The 12,898-nt window shown below is 43.2% G+C and overlaps 1 protein-coding gene across 2 annotated transcripts in view; it reads right to left on the bottom strand.

The window, feature by feature from the left end:
- The window catches only part of LOC139761130 (uncharacterized transporter YwbF-like), a 147,307-nt gene that overhangs the window by 52,172 nt on the left and 82,237 nt on the right, over positions 1-12,898 (bottom strand). For both annotated transcript variants that reach the window (XM_071685059.1, XM_071685058.1), the window contains one exon: positions 1,972-2,027. The gene's annotated coding sequence lies outside the window, so the exon portion shown is untranslated. The remainder of the gene's footprint in view (positions 1-1,971; positions 2,028-12,898) is intronic.

The raw sequence follows: 12,898 nt of genomic DNA, 5'->3' as shown, positions 1-12,898 counted from the left end.
AGAGAGGTTTATTATGCTTCATAGTTGAACCACAGAACTAATAATATTAGGCTTTCACCCTTACGTGTTTCTACAATTATATGTTTGTAATCCCGGATGCTCAAGTTATCGTATTAAATGTGTCGGCTGAAGTCGTCGTTTAGAATTGAGCCATCGTACTAAACAGAGCAGAGTTAACGTGCTCCCAGCATGAACTATCGTACAAAAGTTACTGGAAACAAGTGACTCTAATGTAATGTGTTTATAATGAATGATTAATCATTCCTGCAGTAAATAGCTACATTAAGGAAAATATTAACAGGGGTGCCTTTTAACGTCACACTAAGTGCGACCCACAGATATCACGGTCCCGCGTTCGAGTCCCGGATAGGGCAGCCCGGCTCACAGCCAACCCCAAGTGTTCATCCTCCCCCTGTGAGGCTAGTTAGTAAATGAGTACCTGGCGTAAGGTAAGAATGTGTGCATGTGTGTGTATGTATACATACATGAGTGTAATCCCCCCCCCCTCCCCGACACACACACACACATGCAAACAAAACTAAAAAATACATAAACAGTTGCTTAGATCACCGATCGCACAGAAAACGACTCGTCTGCTTTGTAAATCGATCGCACAGAAAACGACTTGTCTGCTTAGATCACCGATCTCACAGAAAACGACTCGTCTGCTTTGTAAATCGATCGCACAGAAAACGACTTGTATGCTTAGATCACCGATCTCACAGAAAACGGCTCGTCTGCTTTGTAAACCGATCGCACAGAAAACGACTTGTCTGCTTAGATCACCGATCTCACAGAAAACGACTGGTCTGCTTTGTAAATCGATCGCACAGAAAACGACTTGTCTGCTTTATAAATCATTTACGCCACAGTTGATTACCCATCCATCGTCCATGATTAATGTGGATCATGAGACGGCCCTGGCGGGTGAAGAAGGACTTAACACAGCTTAATGGAACAAAATAATTCTGCCAGGGTGAAGAAACTCCATCAGTAACCCAATGAAATCTGATGGGAACAAAAAACGAGAATTTCTGTCGTTACGTCTTGAAAATGGAAGTTGGTACACCTACCACCATAAGGTAATTCAAATGGAACTCATAAGTAATCATCATGTAAAGAAAACAATACCCGATACGCGCCACATGTAATCCTTCAGAACCGATTATAATCGATAATCGATCGGTTAAAGTCTCCCGATTTCACCTCGAAGGCCGACCGAGAAATTATAAACTGATTATTCCTTCACATGTGACCTTTACACTCCACCCCCTTCCCTTGGAGGTACCTCCCACCAGCAGTGAGGGAGGTACCTCCCACCAGCAGTGAGGGAGGTACCTCCCACCACCAGATGAGAAAAACGTCCCATGGCAATATAAAACCAGTAATATGTATATCACCATTTTGAGAGCCATGTAGAGATGAGAGACATTGTTTCATGGACGACTGAAACAGAACCACGCATTCAGGTTGCTGAAATAAGAACGTTTGAAAGTAATCAGGAAAATGACTAGAACAGATAAGAAACACTGAGGGGAAATGTAAACATCTCCATATGAAATAACAGGCCAGGAGAGGTAAACTTACTTGTAAAAGTAACAGGCCAGATGTAAACTTACTTATAAAAGTAACAGGACAGGAGATGTAAACTTGTAAAAAATAACAGGCCAGGAGACTGTAAACTTAATTGTAAAAGTAACAGGCCAAGAGATATAAACCTTTAAAAATAACAGGCCAGATATAAAATTACTTGTGAAAATATAAGATTATAATCACATAGTCTCACGTTTTGGCCTCAAAGGCTTTGTGAAAATGTATGTTAGGGCGACCTATATTTCAACCATGCACTAGTATCACATTGGAACAATGCATCAAACATCTTGGTCACCCGATTCACTGGGATGTAAAGGATTACTAATTAAATAAGGTTGGGTAATAATAGGAAAAAAAAAAAAGAATACAAAACTGTACCTGAGTTATAGGAGCGAAGCTATTGAGACAGGAGAGTATCCATGGACTTGTCTAACCTGGAAATAAAAAAAAGGAGAAATTATCGTAATGTTAAGTTCCATCTGGTGTATGACGGACGTGTGGCGTGTCTGTACAATCCCCCGACTGACATTAATCATCACAATGACAAGTGACGCCAGGCAAGGATGAAAGAAGAAAATGATTGTTAAAGTCAAGCGAAGACATGGTTGGCGAACGTGAGAGAGAGAGAGAGAGAGAGAGAGAGAGAGAGAGAGAGAGAGAGAGAGAGAGAGAGAGAGAGAGAGAGAGAGAGAGAGAGAGAGAATAATACGAAGACATAAAGCAGTATGACAGGAAGGAAAGGTTAAGAGATGTAGGCCTCACGGGTGTGGTAGGCCTCCCTACTTGTCAGCACACACACACACACACACACACACACACACACACACACACACACACACACACACACACACACACACACACATACACACATACATACATACATACATACATACATACATACGTGCACACAATCTTAGGGTGGTTTGTGTACACACTGGAGAAAAGAAAGACATACAAGGTTACATAAAAGATACATATACAACGTTACAGAAAATATATACATACAAGGTTAAGAGGCGGGGTAACACGAGTATATCGCTCTCTCCTCGTAACACACACACACACACACACACACGTGTTGAAAACACCCCCGTACACACAATAGTAATCACACACACATACATACACACATGCACAGTTATCATATCAAGCAGTATCAACATCAACAGAAGCGCTTGGAATGATTTAATACGGCGTAAAAACCGTCATTCTGCGAGAGACCAGGTCCAGCCTGGGCGACACACACACACACACACACACATCCCACAGCGGCGTCAGGTTATGTGTTCACAAAGAAGTAAATCAACTCGTTCATTTGTTAGCCTGTCATTTCGTAACTTCAGAAATCAATGAACGCGACTATTGCCGGTATGCCTGGTTTGTAAAGTGTAAACCATATGGCATCTATTTTCGTTCGAATGAAAATAAACTCACGAGCTGGGCTATTTTTGAAGCCGGGCCGTTTCCCGCGTAAATTGAAAATGCCGACGCGCGCAGCGGGGGTTTCATTTATTTCCTCTAAGTTCCTCTGCGAGCAGTTGTTATGTAGCTAGTTTCCTTTTCCCTCAAATTCCTGTTTGATTTCATTGCGTATTCGAAAGGATCACTTAAATCCCCCAATTACTTAAACCAAAAATAAGTTAGGATTATACTATTTGACAACAGTATCCGAGAGGTCTGATCACACCAACCAAAAGCCCTCGATGTAAAGTGTGCCGACCAATCACAATGCCGATAACAGTTACGGCGGCCAACCAGGAGGCCGAAGACAAAATCACACAAGGCCCCCAAAATACCACCATGATTCAGGAACTTTTTCCTAGCGACTCCGGGTATGCTGAGCGAATAAGTAGCGACTCTTGTGCTACGCTTACTCAACACAATGTCTAGTTATGTCTAGCGTGTTGTTAAGAGAGTTTTACCAGCTTGAGAACAGTGTAGCTGATAGCAAAGCCGCGCATGAGCACGCCTTCGCTCTCCACAGTCGTTTAATACTTCCAAGATTTTCAACCTAGAATTTCTATACGAGACATTATTCTACGTGAGGTTAGGTTTATATTACGATGTTAGATAATAAATTCTGGATTATGAAGCCTCGTACGTTGGCGCATACCTAATGTTTATGGGGATATTGGACAAGCAATTATGTTTATTGTGATGGTAGACACCGTACTGTGTGGTGGAGGCACCAGACACCATGGTGTGTGGTGTGTTGGAGGCACCAGACATCATGGTGTGTGGTGGAGGCACCAGGCGATATCATTACCGTGATCAATCACACTCATATCGGCTGTAATCACTGTAATTTGATAACAAGATAACGCGTTTACATTTTGTTCCAATACAATCTGCCTCTCACACACACACACACACACACACACACACACATATAAAAGGTGGTGCCAGGTACATAGTAAGTGGCTTTATTCCCTCACATTCACTGGCTTATCTGTTACGTCGCTCCCTGTATACCACGTCGCTCCAGTTTGCTCTCTCCCGTGCACGCCTCACACCCTCCTGCATGTTCAAGTCCCAACCCTTCATAGTATCTTACACTCTATCGTTCCATCTACTATTCTGTCTACCCCTTCTTGACCCCCCTTCACTTCTGACACACACACACACACACACACACACACACACACACACACACACACAGACACACACATGTACTGATGAGAATTAAACAGTTAAGTGGGCAAGTGAAAGTGAGATTTGCATAAGGACAGAGCGGGCGAGGGAGTAGCTGTAAACACCCAGTATTTACGAGCACAACCCATGGCTGCTGCGACAACACAACAAGAGAAGAACTGGGATATTTTAAACTATTTATGTAGCCTGGAGAAAGTGGATGACGGGGTTGTGAAGAAGTGACTTGGCAACTCGAGAATGAACCAGGCGTGTGTGTGTGTGTGTGTGTGTGTGTGTGTATGTGGTAAATACGAAGAGACATTAACTTCTCGAGGGTAAGAGTTAAGGTGTCAGAGAAGAGGTGTGGCTACCCATGGTAGGTCGGTGCATTGTGGTAGAAAGGTTGGCGAAAACTGAACTGCATTATCATTGTGAAGGGAGGTCACACTGCGTTACGAAGGGAGGTCACACTACGTTACGAAGGGAGGTCACACTACGTTACGAAGGGAGGTCACACTGCGTTACGAAGGGAGGTCACACTGCGTTACGAAGGGAGATCACACCATGTTACGAAAGGAGGTCACTGCTTTACGAAGGGAGGTCACACTGCGTTACGAAGGGAGGTCACACTGCGTTACGAAGGGAGGTCACACTACGTTACGAAGGGAGGTCACACTGCGTTACGAAGGCGTCGGAAATTACATTCGAAGGGAAGGCCATATTTCGTCAGGAAAGGAGCAGAAATTACATTACGAAGGAAGGCCACATTACGTTACGGAGTGGAAATTACATTACGAAGGGAAGGTATACTGCATGACGAAGGGAGCGGAAATTACGTTACGAATGGGGCGGAAATTACATTACGAAGGATATGCGAATCATTGACGATGTTTGGACACAAACCATCGTCAACACCAGTCGACCACTGGGTCCAAAACGAGCATTCTTTGTGAGGGTGGGAGACGTCAGACTCACCAGTGCTCCAGGCACCAAGTGTAGAAGAGTCAACAGATGACATGGAGAGAAATATCTGTATAAATTTTACATCAACAGAGGCGCAAGCAGTGTCAGTCGCGGATCCGACGCGAGGTGTTTTGTTCAGTATGTTCTAAAACGTGTTTATGGCGGTGATTGTAACCACTGTAAACTGACATTCCATTCCATTTGTTCAGTCCTGTTGAAGAAAAGGTACTTTGCCTCATTCGAAGTAAAACGGTTGCCCACCAGTTTGTATACGTTACTGTTAGTAAACTCAAGATTCAGCTAGACTTAAATAACAAGTTATAATAAGACTCAAAAGTTTTGACTATTTTGCTTATCGTAAGAGACCACCTCTAAACCTTCTCTTTTCTGAGCCGAATGAATTCAAACACCTTTTCGTAGGATTTAACCCACATTTCAGAAAGGATTTCTCCATTCTGTCTATGTGTTTTTCCAAATCGGGCGACCAAAACTGAAGAAGTCAAGGTGGGGACGCCACCAGTGAACTGTAAAGAGTCAGGATTGGATTCTCAAACTTGAATTCAAATACTTTACCTACGAAGCCTCGAACCTTGTTGGCCTTTTTTTATATACTGTTTCTACCTGCTGCTTATTTGGCTTTAGGTCATCAGATATCATTAATTTTTTTCCTTCATTTACCTTCTGTAGCCAACCACAATTGTTTTTCTTTTACTGCCGATATGTAAATCTTGGCGTGTATCGACAATGGAATTAATTGGCCACCCTTGCAGCTTACTCAGTTGGCTTATCTATGCAAGGGCGGAGGTCGTAGAACTTCAGTATCTGTTGTAGATTTACATTTCTCAGGTCAGCCTCACCTGCATACTTTGATATATCACGTTGTAGCGCGTTTCATGATCATCTACACATGTACATGAGAAAGAGAAGTGGTTCCAAGAGTAATTCCTCCGGCACTCCACTTTCTTCGTCTAACCATTCTGAGGTTTGGTCCTTGATCATTTCCCTTTCGTTCGTAGCCGCGCAACCAAGTTTCTGTCTCCGGACACCCGTCTATGTGACTTTTAACTGTTTGCTATTAACATTATGCTGTTAATCATGTACAGCCTCATCTGGAAGGATGGAGTTTCATAAGTCTGGCACATATAAACGTGGAATTACTCTAGCGATGATCTCCGAGGAGGGATGTATTACCAATGTTGTGAAGATCAGTGTTTCATACGCGGTTTTCCAGTCCTATGGAGCTTTGCTTGAAATGACTTACTGAAAAGACCAATCAAAAGGCTTAACTACCTTAAAACTACCTCACGTCTAGCTTCCTTCTCTATTCTTATAACTTATCAGGACCAGCCATTTTATTATACTCCATTTAATGCTGACAGTATCTCTTGATCGCGTGGGTCTGTATTTTACAAAATGTTCTCCTCTGCAAATATTAGGACGATCTAAAACACGAGTAAACACGAGTAAACACACACACACACACACACACACACACACACACACACACACATATATATATATATATATATATATATATATATATATATATATATATATATATATATATATATATACACAATCCCTTTAGATTTAGCCTTGCCTCGCTGTCTTGAATTAAGTCATTGTTTTCTGTAATTAACAGGCTAGATGACTGAGTAATTACACTCATTCATTACGACTATAAAATTCTTCGAAGTTTCTTTTTTTTTTTTCGGCGATAAAAGCACATCAGAACTGACGTGTAATTACAGATGTGAGGTAGAGGCTTATTCTTGGGGGAAGGAGGAGGGTTGGGTTCGGCTCCAATTATGTTATTGACCCCCATCATGTGGGTAACTGGTTTCTCGAGGGGGACGGCCCGGGTTGGTAGTGATTACTGGTGAGTATGGAACGTAATGATGACCTCCCAAAAGTGGTCGATGCAAGTTGACCCGCTCCTCCCAAGTTATCGCGAAGGGCATTTCACTGTGGTCAACCCTGCAAGATAAACCCCCCAGGGGGTTGTGATGTGAAGCCAAAGGGACAGTATGGAATGGGTTATCCTAGAGATGAGATGGGAGGTGAAGAGGGAAGGAAAGGGTTGGCCAAGATGAAAGAAATGAAGGAAATTCCGCGGTGGCAACCGCACCGGATTGCAAGCTGCGTCTTAGAGAGAGAGAGAGAGAGAGAGAGAGAGAGAGAGAGAGAGAGAGAGAGAGAGAGAGAGAGAGAGATGAGGGGTAGGTACAGACATAAGCGAACACAATGCCGGGCATCATGGCTCCCTGAATACAGAAGCAGTGTGTGTGCGCGCCAGAGAAAGTCAGGTTACTAACGCCATCTGTTGAGAGGGTTTAGCACTCGCCCCGCGTCACGCAGCCCGCCCTAACCACCGGGCCAAGGTGTCGCCTCCTGGCTGAGAGAGAGAGAGAGAGAGAGAGAGAGAGAGAGAGAGAGGTGGAGGTGGTGGTGGTGGCTGGGGGTGTGTCGGTAAACTGGCGGTTTTGAAGCAGGTGTCCCCGTGTCGTCTAGTGTTACCCCCCCCCCCCCCCCCTCACACACCCCCCCAAACCACCACCTTCCTCCCAGCGTCCAGTTTCCAGCAGGCAGGACAACACGGACGCGGATCAGATAACCCCAGACAAGTTACTCACGCTGGGAACCGGACAGCCATTCAAGTGGGCGGTGTGTACGCCTTTTTTTAATACGTGTACATCTGTAAACGTGTGTGTGTATGTTTGTACGCGTGTGTGTGCGTCTCTCTCTCATGGTAAATACATACGAGATATTTTAAAGAATACTTTAAAGTCATATGCCATGCACAGGGAGGTATAAATATTCTGATTAAATCTACAATAACAACAGATCAGTGTATATGATGATTTCTCGGGGATACGCCCTTCTTCAGCGCCTATGTTTACCAGCGCATGGATGTGGTGGTCGCGACCTGGAGGACGTGTTGGTGTAGGATTTAACGGACTTGGGTCCTTTTACCTCCCCAGGCAAGCACGAAACGACACGAACCGTGTCACGCAAGATGCCTGCCCTGTCCTACATTCCCCAGCTACCCGGGGTTAGGATCATGGACGTCCTGGCGACTGACGTCATTCGGGAAAAGGTAAATAATATCTTTCCCGCGCTTTTCTTCCCGCCATATTTATTCTACCCCACATTTTGATATTGATTAATACCCTCGAAACTATTAGTTTTAGCTGTCTATACCACCACTAAGCATAGGTACTTCATTGCGACGTGACATAGACAAAGAAATAGAATTTGGGTACGACCTCGGCGATAAAATGTGTTGCCGTACATCCGTGTTCCCAAAGCAGCTTGCGCGCCAAGACTTGCGTTCGCTGAGGCCAAACAACAACTTACTATATGAACACCAACCCAACCACATTTTATAATCCTCAATTACCATGTCATGATTTTTAAATATGAAATTGAGCTATTATACGATTTTTTTGTTTTGTTTTTGGTCAGCAAGGCAGAGTTTCATGCAAAATATGCTTATCCTAACGTAATTACTATTCAAAAATAATTTTTAGTTTTTGCGTATTGTAATAGGCATTTGCCCCGTGGTATGCTTGTGTGATGATATATATATATATATATATATATATATATGAATCTTACAAAGCTCCAACAGCCAGGATCGAACCTGGGACCCCTTGTGCAAGAGACAGGCATGTAACCGCTAGGCTAAGGGACTGTATAATAGCAAACAACTATTCGAAATACTAACTACTCGAATACCCTTCGTCTCACAATGGTGAGCAACGGGGTCTATCGGTTGTTTCCGAACAGAACACATAGCCAGCTGATAGCGTTTTCCGAACCTGACGGTACAACGCGGAGTTATATGAATACGAATAAAGTGTATATGAACGCGCACCTTCATAGAACATACAAACCTCCAATTGTGAGACGAAGGGTTATCGAGTACTTAGTATTTCGAATAGTTGTTTCCTATTACACAGTCCCTTAGCCTAGCGGTTAGCATGCTTGCCTCTTGCACAAGGGGTCCCAGGTTCGATCCTGACTGTTGGAACTTTGTATGTTCTATGAAGATGCGCGTTCATATACACTTTATTCGTATATATATATATATATATATGTATATATATATTCATTCATATTCGCCATTTCCCGCGTTAGCGAGGTAGCGTTAAGAACAGAGGACGACCTTTGAAGGAATATCCTCACCTGGCCCCCTTCTATGTTCCTTCTTTTGGAAAATAAAAAAAAAAAAAAGAGGGGAGGATTTCCAGGCCCCGCTCCCATGCTTCCCTTATAGTCGCCTTCAACGACACGCAGGAATACGTGGGAAGTATTCTTTCTCCCCTATCCCCAGGGATAATATATATATATATATATATATATATATATATATATATATATATATATATATATATATATATATATATATATATATATATATATATAAATAAATAATATATATATATATATATATATATTTTTTTTTTTTTTTTTTTTTTTATACTTTGTCGCTGTCTCCCGCGTTTGCGAGGTAGCGCAAGGAAACAGACGAAAGACATGGCCCAACCCCCCCCCATACACATGTACATACACACGTCCACACACGCAAATATACATACCTACACAGCTTTCCATGGTTTACCCCAGACGCTTCACATGCCTTGATTCACTCCACTGACAGCACGTCAACCCCTGTATACCACATCGCTCCAATTCACTCTATTCCTTGCCCTCCTTTCACCCTCCTGCATGTTCAGGCCCCGATCACACAAAATCTTTTGCACTCCATCTTTCCACCTCCAATTTGGTCTCCCTCTTCTCCTCGTTCCCTCCACCTCCGACACATATATCCTCTTGGTCAATCTTTCCTCACTCATTCTCTCCATGTGCCCAAACCATTTCAAAACACCCTCTTCTGCTCTCTCAACCACGCTCTTTTTATTTCCACACATCTCTCTTACCCTTACGTTACTTACTCGATCAAACCACCTCACACCACACATTGTCCTCAAACATCTCATTTCCAGCACATCCATCCTCCTGCGCACAACTCTATCCATAGCCCACGCCTCGCAACCATACAACATTGTTGGAACCACTATTCCTTCAAACATACCCATTTTTGCTTTCCGAGATAATGTTCTCGACTTCCACACATTTTTCAAGGCTCCCAAAATTTTCGCCCCCTCCCCCACCCTATGATCCACTTCCGCTTCCATGGTTCCATCCGCTGACAGATCCACTCCCAGATATCTAAAACACTTCACTTCCTCCAGTTTTTCTCCATTCAAACTCACCTCCCAATTGACTTGACCCTCAACCCTACTGTACCTAATAACCTTGCTCTTATTCACATTTACTCTTAACTTTCTTCTTCCACACACTTTACCAAACTCAGTCACCAGCTTCTGCAGTTTCTCACATGAATCAGCCACCAGCGCTGTATCATCAGCGAACAACAACTGACTCACTTCCCAAGCTCTCTCATCCCCAACAGACTTCATACTTGCCCCTCTTTCCAGGACTCTTGCATTTACCTCCCTAACAACCCCATCCATAAACAAATTAAACAACCATGGAGACATCACACACCCCTGCCGCAAACCTACATTCACTGAGAACCAATCACTTTCCTCTCTTCCTACACGTACACATGCCTTACATCCTCGATAAAAACTTTTCACTGCTTCTAACAACTTGCCTCCCACACCATATATTCTTAATACCTTCCACAGAGCATCTCTATCAACTCTATCATATGCCTTCTCCAGATCCATAAATGCTACATACAAATCCATTTGCTTTTCTAAGTATTTCTCACATACATTCTTCAAAGCAAACACCTGATCCACACATCCTCTACCACTTCTGAAACCGCACTGCTCTTCCCCAATCTGATGCTCTGTACATGCCTTCACCCTCTCAATCAATACCCTCCCATATAATTTACCAGGAATACTCAACAAACTTATACCTCTGTAATTTGAGCACTCACTCTTATCCCCTTTGCCTTTGTACAATGGCACTATGCACGCATTCCGCCAATCCTCAGGCACCTCACCATGAGTCATACATACATTAAATAACCTTACCAACCAGTCAACAATACAGTCACCCCCTTTTTTAATAAATTCCACTGCAATACCATCCAAACCTGCTGCCTTGCCGGCTTTCATCTTCCGCAAAGCTTTTACTACCTCTTCTCTGTTTACCAAATCATTTTCCCTAACCCTCTCACTTTGCACACCACCTCGACCAAAACACCCTATATCTGCCACTCTGTCATCAGACACATTCAACAAACCTTCAAAATACTCATTCCATCTCCCTCTCACACCACCACTACTTGTTATCACCTCCCCATCTACGCCCTTCACTGAAGTTCCCATTTGCTCCCTTGTCTTACGCACCCTATTTACCTCCTTCCAGAACATCTTTTTATTCTCCCTAAAATTTACTGATAGTCTCTCACCCCAACTCTCATTTGCCCTTTTTTTCACCTCTTGCACCTTTCTCTTGACCTCCTGTCTCTTTCTTTTATACTTCTCCCACTCAATTGCATTTTTTCCCTGCAAAAATCGTCCAAACGCCTCTCTCTTCTCTTTCACTAATACTCTTACTTCTTCATCCCACCACTCACTACCCTTTCTAAACAGCCCACCTCCCACTCTTCTCATGCCACAAGCATCTTTTGCGCAATCCATCACTGATTCCCTAAATACATCCCATTCCTCCCCCACTCCCCTTACTTCCATTGTTCTCACCTTTTTCCATTCTGTACACAGTCTCTCCTGGTACTTCCCCACACAGGTCTCCTTCCCAAGCTCACTTACTCTCACCACCTTCTTCACCCCAACATTCACTCCTCTTTTCTGAAAACCCATACTAATCTTCACCTTAGCCTCCACAAGATAATGATCAGACATCCCTCCAGTTGCACCTCTCAGCACATTAACATCCAAAAGTCTCTCTTTCGCACGCCTGTCAATTAACACGTAATCCAATAACGCTCTCTGGCCATCTCTCCTACTTACATAAGTATACTTATGTATATCTCGCTTTTTAAACCAGGTATTCCCAATCATCAGTCCTTTTTCAGCACATAAATCTACAAGCTCTTCACCATTTCCATTTACAACACTGAACACCCCATGCATACCAATTATTCCCTCAACTGCCACATTACTCACCTTTGCATTCAAATCACCCATCACTATAACCCGGTCTCGTGCATCAAAACCGCTAACACACTCATTCAGCTGCTCCCAAAACACTTGCCTCTCATGATCTTTCTTCTCATGCCCAGGTGCATATGCACCAATAATCACCCACCTCTCTCCATCAACTTTCAATTTTACCCATATTAATCGAGAATTTACTTTCTTACATTCTATCACATACTCCCACAACTCCTGTTTCAGGAGTATTGCTACTCCTTCCCTTGCTCTTGTCCTCTCACTAACCCCTGACTTCACTCCCCAGACATTTCCAAACCACTCTTCCCCTTTACCCTTGAGCTTCGTTTCACTCAGAGCCAAAACATCCAGGTTCCTTTCCTCAAACATACTACCTATCTCTCCTTTTTTCACATCTTGGTTACATCCACACACATTTAGGCACCCCACTCTGAGCCTTCGAGGAGGATGATCACTCCCCGCGTGACTCCTTCTTCTGTTTCCCATTTTAGAAAGTTATATATATATATATATATATATATATATATATAATA

The sequence above is a fragment of the Panulirus ornatus genome, chromosome 39 (genome assembly GCF_036320965.1).
Source record: "Panulirus ornatus isolate Po-2019 chromosome 39, ASM3632096v1, whole genome shotgun sequence".
In the NCBI taxonomy this organism is placed as follows: Eukaryota; Metazoa; Arthropoda; class Malacostraca; order Decapoda; family Palinuridae; genus Panulirus; species Panulirus ornatus.
This window is presented reverse-complemented; position numbering and strand designations above follow the sequence as displayed.